The 19,470-nt window shown below is 40.6% G+C and overlaps 1 long non-coding RNA gene and 1 pseudogene across 1 annotated transcript; one reads left to right on the top strand and one right to left on the bottom strand.

The window, feature by feature from the left end:
- Positions 1 to 3,420: 3,420 nt before the first annotated feature.
- On the top strand, positions 3,421 to 4,971 carry LOC130135950 (uncharacterized). Its single transcript, XR_008815085.1, has 3 exons — positions 3,421 to 3,516; positions 4,075 to 4,129; positions 4,896 to 4,971. It is a non-coding gene; the product is annotated as an uncharacterized LOC130135950 (long non-coding RNA).
- A 448-nt stretch (positions 4,972 to 5,419) lies between these two features.
- On the bottom strand, positions 5,420 to 18,943 carry LOC115684180 (cysteine-rich receptor-like protein kinase 10; annotated as a pseudogene).
- Between the last annotated feature and the right edge of the window lie 527 nt (positions 18,944 to 19,470).

Genomic DNA, 19,470 nt, shown 5'->3' with positions numbered 1-19,470 from the left:
TGAGACCCCTACGGGTGACTTCGTTATTGTGGATCGTGTATTTAAGAGATGTATGCTTCTGGTCGATAATGTTCAAATGCCTGGAGATTTGATGTTGTTGAATATTTGAGATTTTGATGTTATTTTATGGATGGATTGGCTATCAACATATCATTCTACTGTTGATTGTCATTCAAAGAAAGTTACCTTTCGACTCCCAAATGAGCCCGAATTCTCTTTTTCGGGAAGTTGTAAGGGTACTTTTCCAAGATTAATATCGGCAGCGCAAGCGAGGAAGCTTCTAAGGAAAGGTGGTTATGGATATCTAGCTTGCGTAAAAGACACCAGTAAAGAAGTTGTGAAGCTGGAAAATGTTCCAGTTGTTAGAGAATTTCCTGATGTGTTTCCTGAGGATTTGCCCGGCTTGCCACCTGATAAAGAGATTGAGTGCTCTATTGATCTGATGCCTGGTACAGGACCTATCTCGAAGGCACCATCTGAATTGAAAGAATTGAAAACACAGCTGCAGGAATTATTGGATAAGAGCTTTATTAGGCCCAGTGCCTCGCCTTGGTTAGCTCCAGTCCTATTTGTGAAAAAGAAGGATGGTAGCATGCGGCTTTGTATAGATTACTACGAACTCAATAAGGTAACGATCAAGAATAAATATCCTTTACCACGGATTGATGATTTGTTTGATCAACTTCAGGGAGCTCGGGTATTTTCTAAGATCGACCTTCGTTCTGGATATCATCAATTGAAGATTAAAGCAGATGATGTATTTAAAACTACTTTCAGAACGAGGTATGGGCATTACGAATTTCTTGTCATGCCTTTTGGATTGACAAATGCGCCTGCTGCTTTTATGGATTTGATGAACATGGTATTCAGACATTACCTCGACCAATTCATTGTGGTGTTCATTGATGATATCCCGGTTTACTCGAGGAGTTTGGAGGAGCACGAACAACACTTGAAGCGTGTCTTGCAGACCTTGCGTGAGAAGAAATTGTTTGCTAAATTCAGTAAGTGTGCTTTCTGGCTTGATCATATTGAGCTCTTGGGTCATGTTATCTCGAAGAATGGCATCGCAGTTGACCCAAAGAAAGTTGAAGCGGTTGTTCAGTGGAATCGCCCTACCAATGTAACAGAAGTGAAAAGTTTTCTTGGGCTAGCTGGCTATTACTAGAGATATGTGGAGGGATTCTCCAAAATAGCTGGTCCACTTACTCGCCTAACTCAAAAGGGAGTTAAGTTTGTATGGTCTGATCAGTGTGAGCGCAGTTTTCAAGAATTAAAAAGGCGGTTAGTGACGGCTCCCGTATTAACCTTACCTTCAGGAACCAGTGGCTTCACAATTTATTGTGACGCATCTAAAGAAGGTTTAGGGTGCGTTCTTATGCAGGACGATAAAGTGGTGGCCTATGCTTCTACACAGTTGAAGACACATGAAAAGAACTACCCTACTCATGATCTTGAATTGGCAGCAGTTGTATTTGCTTTGAAAATATGGCGACACTACTTGTATGGTGAGAAATGTGAGGTCTTTACTGATCACAAGAGTTTGAAGTACATCTTTACTCAGAAAGAATTGAACATGAGGTAGAGGAGATGGTTAGAACTCTTGAAGGATTATGACTTATCCATCAATTATCACCCAGGTAAGGCAAATGTAGTAGCGGATGCCTTAAGTCGTAAATTTTCTGGAAACATGGCAATGTTGCTCACTTCTTAGCAGCCTATCCTTGAGGATATGAGAAAGCTAGATTTGGAGGTGTTGGTGCATCAATTGGGTGCTCAGATAGCTAATCTTCGAGTACAATCGACATTGATTGACAAAATTAAGGCTAAACAGAATGATGATTCTCAGTTGGGAAAGATTAGACAAGGCGTAGAAGCTAGGAGACAGTTGGATTTTAGTATTCATGTAGATGGGTCATTGAGGTTTCGTGGTCGGCTATGTGTTCTTGATGATCCTGAGTTGAAAAAGGAAATATTGCAGGAAGCTCACAACACTAAATACTCGATTCATCCAGGAAGTACTAAGATGTATAGAGATTTGAGAGGACATTTCTGGTGGGTCAACATGAAGAAAGACATTGTAAAGTTTGTCGATCAATGCCTGGTTTGTCAGCAAGTAAAGATTGAACATTAGAAACCAGGTGGACAACTACATCCACTTGAGATACCTAAGTGGAAATGGGAGCATATCACCATGGACTTCATCGTCGGTTTACCGAGAACGCCAAGCTGTAAGAATGCTATATGGGTGATTGTCGACCGGTTGACTAAATCGGCACACTTTTTGTCGTATCGATTTAGCCTTTCACTTGAAGACATGGCTAAGCGGTACGTCAATGAGATAGTGAGACTTCATGGGGTTCCAGTGCGCATAGTTTCTGATCGAGATCCTAGGTTTGTATCCAACTTCTGGAAGAGCTTACAAGGGGCGTCGGATACTAAACTCAACTTCAGTACGGCTTTTCATCCACAGACAGACGAGCAATCGGAGAGGACGATTCAGACGTTAGAGGATATGCTACGATCCTGTGTTATTAACTTTGGTGGTTCATGGGATGACCATCTTTACTTGGCAGAATTCTCCTATAATAACAGCTACCATTCCAGTATTAAGATGGCACCTTTTGAAGCACTGTATGGTAAAAAATGCAGAAGTCCGGTTTGTTGGGACGATGTTGGTGAGAAGAGGTTGACTGGCCCTGAGTTTATACAACAATCAGAAGAAAAAGTCAGGTTCATTCGAGAGCGACTGAAAACAGCTCAAAGCCGTCAGAAAAGCTATGCAGACCTTAAAAGGCACAAGATAGAATTTGATGTAGGAGATCACGTGTTCCTAAAGGTTTCACCTGTGAAGGGTGTTATGAGATTTGGCACTCGCGGGAAACTAAGTCTAAGATATGTGGGATCATTCTTGATATTGGAGAAGATTGGTGAAGTTGCTTTTAAACTGGCTTTGTCACCAGCGTTATCAGAGTTCATAATGTGTTCCATGTATCTTTATTGCGAAAATATGTGCCAAATCCTGAACACGTATTGGATTTCCCTCCTTTGAGGTTAAGAGAAAACCTGACATATGAAGAACAGCCTATTCGCATTGTGGATAAGAAGGAGCAAATGCTGCGGCGACGCACAATCCCTTATGTGAAAATTCAATGGCAAAATCATACTGAGAGAGAGGCCACATGGGAGCTTGAGGAGGAAGCAAGAAACAAATACCCTCATTTGTTTGAAAGTTAAGGTACGGCTAAATTTCGAGGACGAAATTTTTTAAGGAGGGTAGAATGTAACATTTGCCTCTTCTTTTGACCAGGTCAGAAGACTTAGGCTGAAGGAGGATAAAAAAAAAAGTCAAAAAGTGAAGATAAAAGGAAGAAAGCAGCGGCTGGTCGCGGGAGAACAGAAGAAAAACATAGGAAAAGAAAAGGAAAAAGGAGAGGAGAAAGGGGAGAAGTGAAAGGGAGGGTTTGTGCGCGTGGGTCCTCGCCGAGCCATTCCGACTACGTAACGCAACGACTAGTAAGTACTCGCAACCCTCGTTAGTCCTATCGGAGTAATTTTTCGATTAGAGCTCGGAAATAAGAGTTATGTGGATTTGAGCTGCGTAGTCCAAGTTTTTGGGTTGTCAAGTCTTAAATATCCATGAAAATGAAAGATTATGGTGTTGTGGGGCTGTGCATTTTGATGGATATCGATTTGGAGTTACGGTTTGTCCGGAATCAAATTTTCAAGTTGAGAGCATAATATGGAATTTCGTGAACAGTACTTCCAGGGCTTTTATTGTCATTTTTGGGCTGTTGTTTGGGTTGGCTGTGTTGGGACATCCATAGTATGCTAGATGAGTTTCGTTTTGACTATAAGAGCGTGCAAAACGGAGTCCGGTGGAGGAAGTTATGGTGCGTGGAAATTTGGCGCGCGAGTTGTTCGTTGTGGTTGGCATTAGATTTTTTTTCCTTTGAGCAAGCCGTCGTGGGCACGTGGGTGTCGGATTTTTGTCTAGTTAGCCTTAGCTTATTCGAATCGCGCGTTAGGGGGAAGTATTACTCAGTTTTGATTTGTTTTCCGTATGTTTGATAGGATTTTGGAACCGTCGGCTCGAGTAACACATATGGGTTAGTTTTTGGATTACCAGGTGAGGGACATTATATCTTCTATGAATTTACAAATTCATATTTTGATAATGAGATATAATTTTTAATACAGTGGAGCATGTTTTCTGCATAAATTGGATCGATCATTTACTACCTTTTGTCAATTGTGAAATGAGTTGAAAAGTCTTATGACGTTATTGAAATGAAGCTTTTGTGAATGCTTATATTAAAGGTTTTGTGAAGAGGAATAGCCGAGGGCTATTCTTGTTGCGAAATGTTTTGTGAAATGGATTTATTAGTGTTGATTATGGATTTCTGTATTGAGTTATAAGTTGCTGCTACTCGTATTTCCTATGTTGAGAACCCGTTGAGGGGGGAGTATGCATACTGTCAGAATATCCTTCTGGACCGAACCGCCGGCTTATAATAGGTGGTAGACCTTGCCAAGAGGGGTAAACTTGGTCGCCTTTGTCACAGCGTTAAACTTGACCATAGTTTGATGACGAGCATGAGATTGGTTGATGGATGAACCATCAACGTGTTATGTGATGAGATTAGTCAATGGATAGACCATTGATGATTGACTATTGTTGTTAAGTGAGTTTTTATTGAGTAATCTGATACGGATGACTTTTATTGAAAAGTTATTATACCTTTGAGATATTTTTGGTTATAATGTACATTGAGTTTGAGTTATGGGCTGTGATATTTTTTATACTATTGCATAGTGATTGTTCGGTCCGCTTAGAAGAAATATGTTACTCACTGAGCCGTGGTAGCTCACCCCTTATCTTACATACCTTTCAGGTTCTTTTGCTGGCCGCAAGTAGGGCGTGAGCGGGCGTTAGTCGGAGGATTTCTTTTTTATTGTGGGATTTTGGGTACGTTGTACATAGTGACGTTGAGCTATTCGAATAGCTTTTTGTTGGATTTGTATATATCCTTTTGATGGTTTTAGAAAGCTATGATGTTATTCGGGTTTTGTTTAAGTTGAGGCTGCGTCCTTTGGGTGAAAGGACGGCCGTGTTATGATCCCGTTTTGATTGTGTTCGGGGTGTGACAGTATATGCATATTTTTTTATATATCAATGGGGTGCTTATAGAATTGAATATCGATACATTACTCAAGTAAGTATATGTATCATTATGAGAGAACATAAATGATGACTGATAAACAGGCTTTTTACCCTTACAAATATTAATTGATGATTGCGGAAATCAAGGATCAAGAAATGGCACTCAAAATGTTGAAGAGATCATGCACTGTAATTTTTATCAAATCCCGAAGCACTTCCATTGTACAAAAGAGAAAGGTGACGGATGATTCTTGGTCACCTGGGCAAAACTTCTGAAAGGGTCACTTCATTAATAGTGGAAGATTTGTGAATCGGCCCGATAGCATCGAGTGTATTCACATATCTCCCAACTGAGAATGCAAGCTGCGATGGTTGGGCAAGTGGGATAGTATCCACCTCCCAACTTATGAACCACAAGCGACATGGTCGGTCGATCCGCTAGGTCTTCTTGAACGCACAATAGACCGATGTGTATGCATTTTAGCGCTTGAACTCCATCAGATGACTCTTTGATTGATGGATCGGTAAGTTCCAACCCTTGACCTTCGGACCACAACTTCCATGCCTGTCATTACACAAGGGAAATAAGCAAGGACAGCTGCACGAAATTCTTGGATTTCAAATTAAAAAGGAGTGTTGACTAGGAACATACAAAGGTGAGAAGGCTTTCACCGTGCTCTCGGAGATGAAAACCGTTATTCTTTCGCCCGCTTATTATCTCTAGCAAGAGAACTCCAAAACTGAAGATGTCTAATTTTACGGAAAAGACTCCTTCCATCGCATACTCAAGTGCCATGTATCCACTAACCAGAATAATGTGACGAAAAGCAATTATTTGGAAGTAAGAAACTAAGAAAAGTAATTTTCTATATGAAACTTTTGAAATATGAATGTGCTCATTTTGGTAATTGTTACATTTCGTCGGTCCGCCCATGATGTGTGTGTCCAAGGGACACCATTTGCTCTAATAAGAGGTGTGTCTGAGAGACACCTTTTGAAGAGGTGCGAGGAGAGTTTCTTAATGGAAGTTAAGATAACTTCTTCGAGAGAAGAACAACATACAAGAGAAATTCAGAACTCTCTATCTCGACACATTAGGATTCCGTATCTACTTTGAGAAGGCAATCGGCATTAACGCTGTGGAATAAGAATACTTTCCTTGTGATTGTATTCGGACCAACGTGTAGTAGATTCGTTCATCATTTGCTGGTGATTTAACGTACAATCCTAGAAATTTTGTTTTGGAGTGCATCGAACAGGTTAGTCGATTCTCCCGACATACGCTTCCAACATTGGTATCAAAGCCTCGGCTATGATCTCTGCCTTGTTTTCCCGTTGATTTTTTCCGCTTGCTGTTTGATATGGAGATCATGATGATGAACTTCATACTGTTTGCATGTTGATTGCTCGGGAATTGCAAAATGAATCGACAAACATGAATTGAAACGAAGAACGGGTTTGAACGTTACGGGTGACCGTTCTGTTCGGATGATTTTCGGAAACCTTTTTATGGAGAAAATAATTTTATATTATATAAAATTGAAGCAATCATCGAGACGAGCAGAACAGTGGGTCGAACGCCGCCGGAAACCACCGGACGTGCCACCACGCGCCCAAGGCGCTGGCACTACCAGCGCGTGGATGGCACGCGTGCGTCGGCCAAACGGCGCGTGCTGACATCATCGATGACGTCAGCAAAACTGTCGGTAACGATACGTTGACGTCATCTCGCCGGACGGCGACCGACCTCCGACAACGGGCGACCGACCCAATCGGTGACCCGACCTGTGGATCCGACCCGACCGGAGGCCCGACCCGACGACCCGACCCGTGACCGGTCAACGGTCGAGCCGGTTGGACCGGTCGGACCGGTCAACGGTCGAGCCGGTTGGACCGGTCGAACCGGTCAACGGTCAAACCGATTGGACCGGTCGGACCTGCTTCAGAAGCCCGAATTGGGCATGCGCATGAGCCACACGCGCCGCGCACTTAGGCGGCGCGTGTGGGCGCGTGGAAGCTCCGATCGGGCTGTGGTTGGTACCGTTGTGTTCGTATTGAAATTCTCTACATTGTGGTGTTGTTATTTTATATGTTTGAAGCTTTTAAATGTATGAAAATGCATACGGAACCCTAAATACTTGTATTTTTGGGGTATTATTGCATTTTACTTGTATTTCCCTATGGTTTTGAAAATACAGAAGCTGGCTTACATGTAAATGACCACATAAATATTATGTAGAGCATGATTCATTGATGGCATGTTTATATGGTTTGACGTGCTTGCAATTTCCTAATTTTTGAGCATATTAAAACAATGGCTGGAGATTCTTACGTCATGAATTCCGCTGTTGATTATATTTGTTGCATGAATGTTCTATTTGTTGATTTACATCATACCATGCTATATGATTGCTAGAAAGGATGTGATCATTGGTTTAGATATTTTTTGTGAATTATCTAGTCTAGTAAGAGTTCGTAAGTTGGTAGAATTAGAAGAAATTCTCACCTAGAACTTAAAATTTGCACAAAATTAAACAAGTTAATGATAGTAGAACAATCGTACGCTGAAGCTGATTGGGAACATTGTGAACTTTCGTTTTGGTGTCTTTTGTTGAATTATCATTAATTTAGTTTGTCTTTGCTGCAAATTAAAATATGTGTGTTTATGTAGAAAATGTGCTAGTATTGATTCTGCGTTTATTATGTCCATGTGTAGTAGACAGTGATTATGGCTTCGGCATCCAAGACCATTGTGGCTGACCTCAATAAGGGTGAGAAGCTGAATGGTGACAATTATGATATTTGGCACCGAAAAGTTCAATATATCCTTGAGGAACAAGAGGTTTTGGAAACCCTCAACCACACCATGGATGAACCTGAGCATGGAACTTCTGCTCAACACAAAAGAGATCAAGAAGCTTTTCAAGCTTGGAAAAAGAAAAATAGCATTGCTCGCATCACGTTGCTGAGCTGTATGCAAGATGATCTCATGTGTGAGTTTGAAAGTTATGACAAAGCTCAAGCAATGTGGGTTGCATTGAAAGATAAGTTTGGGGGTACATCTGCCACTAAGTTGAGGAGGCTCACCATCAAGTTTGACACGTACCGGAAGCGCCCAAATTTAACAATGAGGCAGCATCTTCGGGAGATGTCAAACATGGTACGTGAGTTGAAGTCAGCAGGTCATTCCCTAACTGATGAACAGCAAGTTCAGGCTGTTATAAGATCTCTTCCTGACAGCTAGGAACACATGAAAATTAATATGACGCACAATGAAAATATCGTCACTTTTGGTGATATTGCGCGTCATTTGGGATTAGAAGATGAGCGCCTAGAGGTTGCAAAATCCTCTACCCATGCTTATGTTGTTGAATCAGGTTCGCAGAAAGCTTCAGGCTTTAAGCGCAAGAGGAACCATAAATTCAACAACAAAGGGAAAGAGACTGATCCAGCACCCAAGAGAGCCAAGACCTTCCGACGCAAGAAGTGCGGCGGGAAGAAGGACAAGGCCAAGATGATGTGCTACAATTGTGGCAAACTAGGCCACTTCACTCGTGAATGCACTGAGCCGAAAAAGGTACCACATTATTCCATCACTTTGAGTAATGTTTTTGTTTCTAGCACTGTAATGCTTGCTGAATCTCATCCAATGTGGACTGTAGACTCAGGAGCAATAGACCACGTAGCTAGAGACCGAGGAGCATTTATGGAGTATCGTCGGATACATCCCGGAAGAAAATGGATATATGTTGGAAATAACTCAAGAGTTGAAGTGAAGGGTATCGGCACATGTAAATTAACATTTCGTGGTGGTCGAAACCTATTCCTACATGATGTCCTCTATGCTCCAGATATTCGGCGAAACTTGGTCTCTGTAGTTGTTCTTCTTAGCTTAGGTTATGTATTTAATTTTCATGGTGATTGTGTTGACATTTTGTTTGGAACAGTTTATTACGGTTCTGGTTATGTATTGAATGGTTTTATGGTGTTAGACATTGACTATGATGTGTACAAAGTTAACGTTGATGGTTGTTTTTCTTTAATTGCATCTTCTAGTAATGTGGAGATTGATGCAAGTACTTGGCATGCTAGACTGGGTCACATTGGGTTACATAGAATGAAACGATTAGCTAGAGAAGGTCTTTTGGGGTCACTCGCTAATGTTGAACTACCCGTATGTGAACATTGTCTAGCGGGAAAAATAACTAGAAAACCATTTGGAAAAGGAACCAGAGCTGAACTTCCATTGCAACTTATACATTCTGACATTTGTGGTACTTTAAATGTGAGGGCGAGGCATGGAGCCTCATATTTCATCATTTTTATAGATGACTTCACGCGTTTCGGTTATGTTTTTATGATCTCTCATAAGTCCGAAGCATTGGATTGCTTTAGGCGGTTTATAGCTTTGGTAGAGAATCAGTTGAACAACACAATAAAGGCATTGAGAACCGATCGCGAACGTGAGTATCTATCTGAGCAATTCAAGGGTCTTTGTGATGAAAAGGGAATTGTAAGACAATTGACTATTCCTGGTACTCCGCAACAAAATGAGGTTGCAGAGAGAAGGAATAGAACCCTATTGGAAATGGTTAGGTCTATGATGGCGCAGGCAAATCTACCTGTCTCATATTGGGGAGATGCGTTATTGACTCCTCGCTTATATACTTAACCTGTGTCCTCTAAGTCGGGCCACTTCCACCCCCTATGAATTGTGGACCGGTAGGAAACCAGACTTAAGTTATCTACGACCTTGGGGGTGTGCAGCATATGTTCACGATTCTTCTCATAAATATGGCAAATTAGGCCCTAGAAGGAAGAAGTGTATCTTTATTAGATACTCTGAACACTCCAAAGGATACGTGTTCATAGGTGAACAAGCTGATGGAAGTGTGACTGAAATGGAGTCACGAGATGTCACGTTCTTGGAGAACGATTTTCCTAGTAGAGGTGAGATCGATAAGGACTTCCAATTACATGAGATGGAAGATCCCGATAACACACCCACTAATGTTATTGAGAGAAATACATATTTACCTCAACATACAAGACCTAGTGGGAGTGTTGCATCGCCTGACTAACTGAATTCACAAGAAGTTCAGTTGTGTAAAAGTAGTCGTAAAAGTATTCCCCGTCGTCGTTTTGAGATTGAAGGGGAAGCTTTTATGATTGCTCCACAAGACGATGCGGAGCCTAAGACAGTTCAAGAGGCTCTCTCATCCCCTGACAAGGAATAATGGAAAAAAGCTTTGGAAGACGAAATGGAGTCTATGAGGACAAACCACGTCTGGGACTTGGTTGATCTGCCACCCGATCGCAAGGCTATTGGGAACAAATGGATTTTCAAGATTAAGCGAAGGGCGGATGGATCCATTGAAAAGTATAAGGCTCGCCTTGTGGCAAAAGGCTATACTCAACAAGAGGGTGTAGACTATGAGGAAACTTTTTCACCAGTTGTAAGGTTTGCCTCCATATGCCTTATCCTAGCCATTGTTGCACATTTGGACCTAGAATTACATCAAATGGATGTAAAGACAGCATTTCTCAATGGAGAACTAGATGAAGAAATCTATATGAAACAACCGATAGGTTTCATTGCTGAAGGTCAAGAGTGTAAAGTTTGCAAACTTCATCGCTCAATTTATGGCCTTAAGCAATCGTCTAGACAGTGGTATTTTCGTTTTCATCGAGCCATAACTTCTTTTGGGTTCACGATGATCGAAGAGGATCACTGTGTGTATATCAAACGGTCTGAGGATAAATTTATGATTTTATCTCTTTATGTGGACGATATTCTGTTGGCTGGGAATGACAAGGGTTTGGTTATAACCATAAAAGAATGGTTGTCTTCTAATTTTGAAATGAAGGACATGGGAGAAGCTGCATATATATTGGGAGTTAAGATTGAAAGAGATCGATCAAAGAAACTCCTTGCTATGTCTCAAGAGTCTTATGCAATGAAGATTCTTGAATGCTTCAATATGCAGCACTGTAATCCCATTGATACCCCTGTCATGCAAGGCGAAGGCCTGAGTACTAAAATGTGTCCTAAGACTCCAGAAGAAAAGAAAGAAATGGTAACTGTTCCTTACGCTAGTGCTGTCGGAAGTTTGATGTATGCTATGATGTGTACTCGACCCGACATATGTCATGCTGTGGGGTTAGTGAGCCGATATCAATCAAATCCTGGTCAAGCACACTGGAAAGCAATTAAGAGGATCCTGAGATACTTGAAAGGCACTATGGACTATCGACTTTGCTATCAAGGGAGTGATCTACGCTTATTAGGATACTCTGATGCTGATTGGGGAGGAGATCTAGATGACCGTAAATCGACGTCTGGATATGCATTCTTGCTTAATGACGGGGCAATTTCTTGGAATAGCAAGAAACAGACATACATAGCTTTATCTACGATGGAGGCAGAATTTATTGCATGTTCTGCTGCAGTGCAAGAAGCAGTATGGCTAAAACGTTTCTTGGAAAATTTAGCCATTGTCATTGATGTCCCAAGAACAGTGACAATATATTGCGATAGTCAAGCAGCCATTGCCTATGTGAAAGATCCCAAGTACCATGGTAGGACGAAGCACATTGACATAAAGAATAACTTCATCAGAGGTATAATAGCGCAGAAGGAAGTAGTCCTGCAATATATTTCAACCAACAGGATGGTTGCTGATCCATTTACGAAGGTTGTTCCAAGATACGTGTTCTTGACCCACAGGATGTCTATAGGATTACGTAGAATGTGATTATGATATGTAATATTGTTGAGGATCACTGGATTATGTGTGTATATGTATTGTACTTGTTTGTTAATGAATTGATGTTTTATCAATTAGTACAATGTTACGAGACTAGCACAAATACACATATATTGTTGAAAGGTATGTCACCAGGCAATGATTGGTTCACTCACACGAGCAATCACCTCAAACGCTATAGTAAGCGGGTTGAGATGAGATGATATGTACTATAAATGCTGGAAGAGCAGTTTAGTACATAAAACGATTTAATGTCGCCTTGATTGGAATCAAGATGAGGTATGTTATTCGTATATGATAAGACCGAACATGATAGTCCCACAATCATGTATGCTTGAAGGTAGCCGGATGCGAGTACTAAATTGGGCGCTGTGGAAAGCGAGCTGATATAGCACTCGGGCTAAACATGAGTATGTGAGAAGCACGTGACCATGTTTAGGCTAAGATCCGTATAGTGGATATGATTAATAAATGACATACGCTCTTATAGACAGAGAAATCCACTATAGCATGTAATTCATACTACATGTGCTTTATTCGACCAATAAGGGAGATGAGTACAATTATCCTTATTTACTCATCGTGTGAGTCCTTGAGGTAATTTATAATTTACCTCACTTCGTGCCCTATGTTACTTCTGACTGTGTTCTCGAAGTAGAAGATCAATGTTGCTACTTTAGCATGTTACCGACGGTCATGAATAGATATGACTTTATGGGACGTGTCTAGGAAAATAGTTGTTTTGAAATGGAGAGGGACATGAGTGCGAAGGAAGACTATTGTTGTTTTACATCTATCACATGTGTTTACCGGTCGACCAATTATTTTGCCTTTGATGGCTTCGGAAATAATTGTAAATACATGCTGTTCTTGAGAATAGTCAAGTATAGCCTTTAAGGGATATGTATACTTGGACTGATGTAACAAAATATGTCTGGGGCACTGTGCGACATCAATTGTTTATTTATTTTGGGGTTGTAGCCATTATGTTGTCCCTAACAGGTGCATAATTAGAGCTCCCAAGTGTAGGTGTACTCACTGGTCGCACGGCTTTCTTGCCAGTATGAATTGTTTCTAAAGTAGATGAATGTTGAATGTCTTATGTTCTTGATAGAGCATCATCAAGCCCATCATGTGCGAGTGAGAGATGTTACATTTCGTCGGTCCGCCCATGATATGTGTGTCCAAGGACACCATTTGCTCTAATAAGAGGTGTGTCTGAGAGACACCTTTTGAAGAGGTGCGAGGAGAGTTTCTTAATGGAAGTTAAGATAACTTCTTCGGGAGAAGAACAACATATAAGAGAAATTCAGAACTCTCTATCTCGACACATTAGGATTCCGTATCTACTTTGAGAAGACAATCGGCATTAACGCTGTGGAACAAGAATACTTTCCTTGTGATTGTATTCAGACCAATGTAGTAGATTCGTTCATCATTTGCTGGTGATTTAACGTACGATCCTGGAAATTTTGTTTTGGAGTGCATCGAACAGGTTAGTCGATTCTCCCGACATACGCTTCCAACAGTAATGTTGAACTGATCATCAAAGTTCTTTGTTGGCCTAGTGAATCATTCAAACATGTAACGTACGTAGAAAGATATTAAAGCACTTACTAGGTTCCAACAACCCCATTTGTGTTGGCCTCATCTTGATTTACACCGAAGATTCTTGCCATTCCAAAATTGGATATCTTTGGAATCATTTCGCCGTCTCGCAAAATATTGCTAGCTTTCAGATCCCTGTGGATAATTCTCAAGCGAGAATCCTCATGCAGATATACAAGTCCCCGAGCTATTCCACAGGTGATGTTCATGCGCATCTTCCAATCTAGAGATTGCCCCATATTTGAATCTGTCGATGATGAGAGACTTAGATGAAACTCAACTTTATAAAATTGAAAATTCATTGCATATGCTAAAGCTCAAACCAAAAAGGAAGACATCTAGGCTTTTGTTGGGCATGTATTCATATATCAAGGGTTTCTCATGTTCTTCCAAGCAGCATCCCAATAATCGGACGAGGTTCCTGTGTTGTAGTCTAGCAATCAAGATGACTTCATTCTTCAACTCGATAAATCCTTGGCCTGAGGTTCTTGAAAGCCTCTTAACTGCAATTTCTTTTTCATCTGCCAATGTGCCCTAAAATAGCTTAAAGTCAGTTGTCAAATCCCTTTGTGAGAATTACTAATGATAACCAAATTCGATTCAATTCATGTTATGGATAACGATTCTGCCAGTTTGCTACCATTAGAAGATTTTCTCAATTTACCCATAAATTGGTGTTGAGTCACTAGAATGCTTACCTTGTACACTGGGCCAAACCCGCCTTCCCCAAGTTTACATTCATGGGAGAAGTTTCCTGTGGCCGCGTATAATGTCTAATCGTATCAGAGATAATTCTTGAGAAGCCACCGGCTTTTCTCCTCGAGAGTTTTCCTTTGAAAACTCTTCCCCAATCTCTTGTCTCAGATGAAGTAACTGAAACTCTTGACTGTTTTCCATCTCTGAGATCCAAGAGCTTACTCTCGTACGGTAAAGGTTAGAAGATAGTCATTCCAATGGCAAGCAAGATGAATTCACTTATAACTTTCTTCAATCTCTTTCTCCTCTTTAAAAAAATGCACGAACCCACGATACTTATTAGTAAACACGATCCAATTACTGAGCTAACAATTGCAATCCATGGATCTCGTTTGACCCCTGTCAAGACAGAGAAATTCCTTGCATCTAAACATACCACAAATCTGCAGATTTTTTTTTTCACCGAGTGTAAATAGTACCAAGAACTTGGTGAAAGCGAGAGAGTATGATCATAGTTTAGATCATAAAAGCAAGTCAAGTGCATTATGATACACGAAACAGCTTATATTGAGAATGAGAAGCAATGGAATGATTTTAGAAAAAAAAAAAAAAGAGAAGCAATGGAATGATACCGTTACACGCTTACCATGACAAATTGAGTGCACATTTTGAGTATTATATAACTCATACCTTTACTGCCGGACTCAGTGCTGGTTTTGTTAGTTGTAGAAGGTGCTGGTGTTTGTCCTCCAGGTTCCCCATAAAAACAATACAGTTCGGTTTGTACATCACAACTTGGCAGAAGAATTCTCCAACCTCCCCCTTTAAAATTAAGAACGGTAGGAAACTGTTTGATAGCATAAAGCAAGCAACTCTTACAATTTAACTTCGATATGTCGGGGGTGCACCGTGCAAGCTGATACAGGGTCACTAAACGTGAGACATTAGCGTTTATGGTCGCATATAAGCTTTCTGAGGAGATTGCCAAGTCCGTTGCTTTCCTCACCAAGTCCGCCACTTCCACTGCAGTCCAGTTGATGGTAACAATAGTGTCCGCAGGGTTGACAATGAAAACAATCGGCAATGATTCCATGATAGAGAAGAAAGATCTGTTAGAGTAGCGCACAAAACACTCATCTGACCGTATGATCGCCTCTTTCTGTCCTGGACATCTTTCTATGATGGTGCTGGTAGCTGAATTGACGCAAGACTGACAGAGATTGGCGGCAACATCCCCTCTAAAGAGGAATAGTAAAATTGCATTAGTAGTCACTTAAATCTGGATAGAAATTTTTCAGTTGGCATTGGATCACCGTACTTTGTAGAGGATTTCAATTAAGACCAGATATATCAGGTCCATTATAAATCCTAGTACCGAGTGAGACGATTCCAAAGATTATAATGATTGAATTGAAAGGTATCTTTTGCGTGTGATTTACCTGCAGAGGAAGAGACCATAAACTTTGACCGGATCTTCACCTTCCGTCGTGTTGTAGAAACCGGACATGGGTCCGTTGTTGGAAAGCCCGCCCGGAGAGGAGGCGGTGGAGGTTGTCCTCAAACTTGCTATAAGCATTGCAGTTGCCCCTATCTGCGCACCGCTCATGAACATATGTCTGTGCACTGACAAGAGTGCCTGGGATGAAGAGGATCAGGCACGAAATCCAGAAAGCAAGGAAATTCTTCTTGGTGCGTCGATAATCATCTTGATCTTTTAATTTGGAAAGAACGCAAGTACAATAAGAGAAGTTAAGAGACGGCCACGGCTTTCAACTCCAGAGGAGTAAAATAATAAGCAAACTTCTGGAGGGCGAGGTAAAAAAACTTATATAATATCAGTCACGTCGCTGTCGCTAAGGTCTTGCGTTTCTTTTATTTGATCAAGAACGCGTTTGCAGCAGCTTTTTCTGATGCCGGGGGTGAGCAATGATGAACTTGTCCAATTTTCAAGTTCCGTGATCAAGAAAAACTACCCAACAGGCTTCTTTTTCTCAGAAGAAATGAGGATGAACTTTCCTGGCTTGCTTAACCTAACAAAAAAGCGGGTTGGCTGGGAGTCTTGACCAAGACTATGCGATAGTTATATAAGTCAACCTAAGAATTGAACCCCAAGTTGCACAAATCATATGTGTGTTCGTCCCCTTAAATTACAGGCTGTGAGATCTGAATTCGAATCACCACACTTACGCATTCTTTTAAGGTCATTTAAGAATACAGAACTATAGGTCTCCCTTAAATTATCACATATGATGAGATTTGCTCGAGAGGTATAAGGGCGCTAAAATTTTTGTTGGAAAAAGCAAAAAGGAAGCTCCAATGAAACTCGAATGCATGTTGACGAAGATGACAGACAGGGCTTAGAAGATTGATGCGATAAGACTTTGCAGCTCATCACGTTCTGGAAGCTAGGAAATGATCTTGCTCTTCGAAAGTCCATAGTCTTCATATATGTCGAGAGGATGTCTTTTCAAATTTCTTCTAAATGCGTGTCCTTTGTTTTGAATATTCATCAAGCTCCATAGTATTTGGTAGATTCATTGAGAATATTACGGGACTATCGTTCTTCTCTTGTACTTCCTTATATAAGTATGTCTTGAAAGACAATGTTATATTGTCTAGAGTATATGTTGGCAAATACTCTAGATAACAAATTCCTTTCACTCAAAACCTTCAAGCTTCTCTCACCAATGTGCCAAAAAAGCATATGCCAGAATTCTGTCTCTTGAACAAATACATCCGACATCACGACACTCGACAATTCAGGTTTTTAATTGAACTTCATCAATGGCTAGAGGTTAGTAGAGACTTATTCATGTTTCTGTATTAGGTCTTGATTATGCATGAATTTTGTTCGTCCATGCAAAATCGGGTCTTCAGTCCCTTTAGAATTGTCTAACACTTCATTGTAAAGCCGCCTGTAGAGGAGGCGGTTAAGGTTGTCCTGGAACTTGCTATAGGCAGTGTAGTTGCCCCTACCTGAGCACCACTGGTAAAGATACTCTGCACTGACAGGAGTGCCCGGGATGAAGAGGATCAGGCATGAAATCCAGAAAGCGAAGGAAATAATTCTTGGCGCATCGATAATCATTTTGATCTTTTAATTTGGAAAGAACGAAGGTACAATAAGAGAAGTTCAGAGACGGCCTTGGACTTTCAACCCAATAGCAGTAAGATGATAAGCAACTTCCGGAGGGCGAGGTACACAAACTTATGTAGTTACGTCGTTATCGCTCAGAACTTGCTTTTGTCCGATTTGACCAAGAACAAGTTTTGCAGCTGCTCCCCCCTGTTGCCGGGGTCAGCAATGACGGATTAGTCAAATTTTCCAATGCTGTAATCACGAGAGACTAACCAAGTGGCTTGTTTTTTCCCAGAAGAAATGAGGATGAACCTTCCTGGCTTGCGCTACCTCACACAAAAAAGCGGGTTGACCGGAAGGCTGACAAAGACTTGGCGGTGGTTGTAAGTCACTTAGGGTGGCTAAAGTCATAAGTTGTGTGTCCGCCAATCTCGTTTAAGATCATTATTTTGAGTCACCACACTTGCGTATCTTCTTGGGGTCATTCAAGAGCATAGAAATGCACATCTCCAATAAATTGTCCAGTATGTGTGGGACAGATAACTACCACACTTAATGTGATTCACTTTAGAGTAACAATGGTGCGGATGTCTTTGTTAAAAAACAAAAAAAAGAAAAGAAAAGAAAAGAAAAGAAACTCCAATACATGTTGATGAAGATGACGGGACTAAGAAGATTGATCCGCTAAGACTTCGCTGCTTATTATGTTCTTGAAGCTCGGAGATATTGATTCTTGTTCTTCGAAAGTCAACAGTTGAGAGCACTCGCTTTCTTTTCGATTTTCTTCCAAATGTGTACTTTGCTGTGTGGTACAGATAACTACCACACTCAATGTGATTCACTTCAAAGTAACAAGGGTGCAGATGTCTTTGTTAAAAAAAAAAAAAAAAAAAGGAAACTCCAATACATGTTGATGAAGATGACGGACTAAGAAGACTGATCTGCTAAGACTTTGCTGCTTATTTCGTTCTTGAAGCTCGGAGGTATTCATTCTTGCTCTCGAAAGTCAACAGTCGAGAGCACTCAATGTCTTTTCGATTTTCTTCCAAATGTGTCCTCTTCTTTGAATATTCATCAAGCTTCGTAACTTTTGCTTAGACTCATTGAGAATATTACAGGTTTGTCATTCTACTTTTGTACTTCCCTATATAAGCACGTCCTGAAAGACGATGTTATATCCTCTGGATTATATGTGGGTAAAATGATAGTAGAAAACGATTCTCTTCCATATTGATGGATACTGAAAGAGAATATATAGAGTAGGATGCTAACTATCTTGACCTTGATATGGTTGGTCAGAAGTAGTAACTTCCTTTGTATGGCGCAACTGAGCAATGGACCTGATCAAGCTGAATTTGGTAAGCCTGTTGGGCAGGCTTGGACAGGTCTGGTCAGCAGGCGGGCCTAGGCTGCACAAGGGCATTTAGGCCCGGCCCATTCCGCCTTTATATTTATTAAGAGATAACAAAATGCGATTCATCGAGGGAAACAATAAAATACATACTGCACCGTTGACCCAATGACCACTTACGTACCTTTGTTTTTTTTTAAATGCCGTTCACATACATATAACCAAAGCTTTACATTGAAAAGATCAAATTGCCCCTCCTTGCAAACCCTTTTCAGCATCTTGCTTAGGGTTTGGGTGTTCAGTTTTTAGTTAGTTTTGAGTGATTTTGGCAAGTGTGAGAAATTAGTATTTGGGGATGGGCATTTTGTAAAGAAAATAGTGTTTTCGGTAATAGGAACACAAGATAATTTATGTATGTTTTTTTATATTTGCAAAAGTAAAACTCAAGTACGTTTTTGATATTTGCAAAAGTAGAGATACTTAAGTGGTTGTTGGATGAAAGCTGAGGTATGTTTTTGGTATTTTTTCTTTTTTGTTGATAATTTTATCTCAATATTAGAATTAATGAACACGAATATGATAAGCCCACAATTCTTATATAGGAGAGAAATTTAGTATAAAATGCTCTCTTTTCGAGCGAAAGGGAAAATGCTGATGTTTTTCTTTCTTTTATGATGAAGAGGTAAGTAACTACTTGACCGTCTTAGATTAGCTAGACGATTGTTACTTGCTAGAAACATTCCTCTAATTTGTCCCAGACAAAGCTACTATATTACATCCAAACGGGACAAACTAACACATCCCA

The sequence above is a fragment of the Syzygium oleosum genome, unplaced genomic scaffold, assembly GCF_021117445.2.
Source record: "Syzygium oleosum isolate NSW1041296 unplaced genomic scaffold, Sole_v2.1 Sole_v2.40, whole genome shotgun sequence".
Classification (NCBI taxonomy): Eukaryota; Viridiplantae; Streptophyta; class Magnoliopsida; order Myrtales; family Myrtaceae; genus Syzygium; species Syzygium oleosum.
The sequence above is the reverse complement of the archived record's forward strand: the minus strand, read 5'-3'. Positions and strand labels throughout refer to the sequence as shown.